The sequence below is a fragment of the Pyxicephalus adspersus genome, chromosome 3 (genome assembly GCF_032062135.1).
Source record: "Pyxicephalus adspersus chromosome 3, UCB_Pads_2.0, whole genome shotgun sequence".
Taxonomy (NCBI): domain Eukaryota; kingdom Metazoa; phylum Chordata; class Amphibia; order Anura; family Pyxicephalidae; genus Pyxicephalus; species Pyxicephalus adspersus.
This window is the reverse complement of record NC_092860.1, coordinates 21,009,925-21,012,824: the sequence shown is the minus strand read 5'-3', so window position 1 is coordinate 21,012,824 and position 2,900 is coordinate 21,009,925. Positions and strand designations below refer to the sequence as shown.

The window sequence follows — 2,900 nt, the reverse complement described above, 5'->3', positions numbered from 1 at the left end:
AAAATGAACTCACTGCATGAGAAACCATGACTTTTTTAGAAAATGAAAATTGCAGCAAGCAACGTGGAACGTTTCTTGTGGTGAAATGGTTAAGACCAGCTTGTGAAACACACACACATGCAATATACACAGACATGCTAGAAGTTATACAGCATGTCAGGTCCCCCTCCCCTACAATCCATCTCCAAGCAGCTGAGTCTGATTGGATAAAGGCACAGCTACCTCACCAAGGAAAATATGAATAAATTGTCAGAGGTAAAGAGAATCAATGCACTCTGGACTTAGCTGAGAAGCATCAAGCTGTTCTATACTATCTGGAGAGCCCAAGCAACCAGCTCTGACAATGTCATTATCTGTGAAGGAGAAAAATCATATCAGGCTGGTGTTTTTAGGAGCAGCAGGTGTGGGTAAAACAGCTCTGATCCATCGCTTTCTACAGGACACTTTTGATCCAAAGCACCGGAGAACTGTGGAAGAGTTACACAGCACAGAATATGAAACTGCTGAAGGTACTCAAGTGACTATTGAAATCCTGGACACCACTGGAAGCTATGAATTTCCAGCCATGAGGAAGCTCAGTATGCGTTGCGGAGATGCGTTTGCTCTGGTGTACTCTGTGGATAACCCAGAATCCTTTGAAATTGTGCAAAGGTTGAGGGAAGAGATTCTGGATGTAAAGGAGGACAAAAGCCCACCAATGGTGGTGGTTGGTAATAAGAAAGATGACAGCAATGCCCAAAAGGTCTTTTGGGACGACTTGATGGGAATGGTGGAACTGGAGTGGAACTGTCGTTTGCTGGAGACATCAGCAAAGGAAAATTTAAACGTGACCGAAGTATTCCGGGAATTGCTAAGAGAGGTCAACCTGCCCTGTCGTTTAAGTCCGGCGTTAAGGAAGAGAAGGGAGACGATTCCCAATGAACAGAACCGTAAACCTCCAATGAACAAGACAAACAGCTGCAGCATCTGTTGATATCTGACCACCCTTCAGACCAATTATAATGGGGGGTTCATACCATATGGAAAGGACCATTAGAGCACATTAAAGATCCCCAACAAAAGAAACTGTTCTGTAAATATTATATGGAAGTCTACAAGGAGGTTATGATGTGCTGAAACACAAGCATGACTAAGAGACAATGTTCTGTGACTTGATGGTATGGCTGAACTTTTGGGTGACTACAGTGGTGTACATGGTGAGGTTTACTCCAGATTAGCATAAAGTTGGAACTGTTATCCAATATCAAAATAACAGATATGTATCATTTTTACAACATAAAATACTTTATGTTCTCCATGACAGGGTTTGAAGTGCAGAACCCTTGCAAACTGCCATGTGAAAGCTTTGCTGAAGTTAATGTTACCTGACTATGTTGTTACTTATTGTGTTTTATAAACATGTTGTTCCCCAGTTTTTGCTCAGGAATCACACAATAAAGAGTAAGCATTGTATAACACCTGTAGCTGTGTCATAATGAAATATCATCATGCTACATTAGCCAACTGCTTCATCAGCATTAATGTGGATGTAAAGTGTGTGCAGAAATTGTTTGCCATAAATATGAATATTTTTGACTTAGAAATCCTGCCAGTAACAACACTTCCATCTTGCAGGCTGACAACACTAAACTGTTGCTTTGCAGTCTGTGTGTGAGTTCCTTTAGTTGGGCTGCCTTTCTGATAGGATGTATAGAAAGCTGACAACACTGCTGCTAATTGCAGGGCAGTGGATTGGAGTTGTCAGCTTGCAACAGAAAACACTGCTACTGGCAAGTTTCAATACATTGCTTTGAAAAATTGTTAAGCATGAAACCAAATTTTATAAAAAAAACAAAATATTTTGCATATATATATATATATATATATATATATATATATATATACTATATATATACATACACACACATACACACCGAATACATTTTTAATTTGCACTATACCAGTACTACGTTATCAAAACTACTGTTGTGTTTGATAATAAAAATGCTAAATAATAAAATGCTAATAAAAACGATTCTACATTCAAAGCGTAATGTTATCTTGTGTATTTTTTCATTAAATGTAATGATGTGTACAGCCAGATTGAAAAAGTGCATTTCCTATTTATAGTTTATTTTTTTTCTTCTAGCAAGATCCAGCAAATTATCATTATCATATTATAATGTGAACTATAACACTATACTATATTATGGAACTATTATATTACAAATGTCTGTCAAAATATCCCTGCTGACTTCTCTGAAAAGAGAGTGTAAAAGAGAGAAGAGATAGTAGAGAGAGAAGAGAGAGAGAAAGAGAAAGGAAGAGGAAAAAGAGGGAAGGCATGGGAGATAAAGAGAGAGAGAAGAGATGAGGGAGAGAGAGATAGAAAGAAAGAGAGAAGAGATGGAGGTAAGGAGAGAGAGAGAGAGAGAGAGAGAGAGAGAGAGAGAGAGAGAGAAAGAAAAGGAGGGGGAGAAGAGATTGTGATAGAGAGGAATACAGAAAGACAGAGAAGAGATTGGAGTAGACAGAAAAGGAGAAAAAGAGAAAGACAGAAGAGAAATGGATAGTGACAAAGAGAGAAGGAAGAGATGAGAAAGAGAGAGAAAAAGAGAACAAAAGAAAAAGAGATATAGAATTGGGAAAGAAGGAGGGAAGCAATGAAAGAGAGAAAATGAGAAAACAAGCAAAGAGATGGGAGAAAAGAGAGAGGAGTAAAAGAGAAATGGAGAGATGGGGAGAATGAGAGACAAAAAGAGAGAGCTTGTGATTGAAGCACTGTAATGTAACACTAAAAAAAAGTTATTTTATTTTCTTTACTTGCTGCAAATTATTTTATCTAAATAGATAATAAAAATTCTCTTCCTCCATAAAAAGGGGTACGGGACCTTATTATTGTGGGAAGCCTTTTTTTATGG

The 2,900-nt window shown here is 37.9% G+C and overlaps 1 pseudogene; it reads left to right on the top strand.

Moving 5' to 3' along the window:
* Positions 1 to 256: 256 nt before the first annotated feature.
* LOC140327669 (ras-related protein Rap-1b pseudogene) lies at positions 257 to 1,913 on the top strand (annotated as a pseudogene).
* Positions 1,914 to 2,900: the final 987 nt, after the last annotated feature.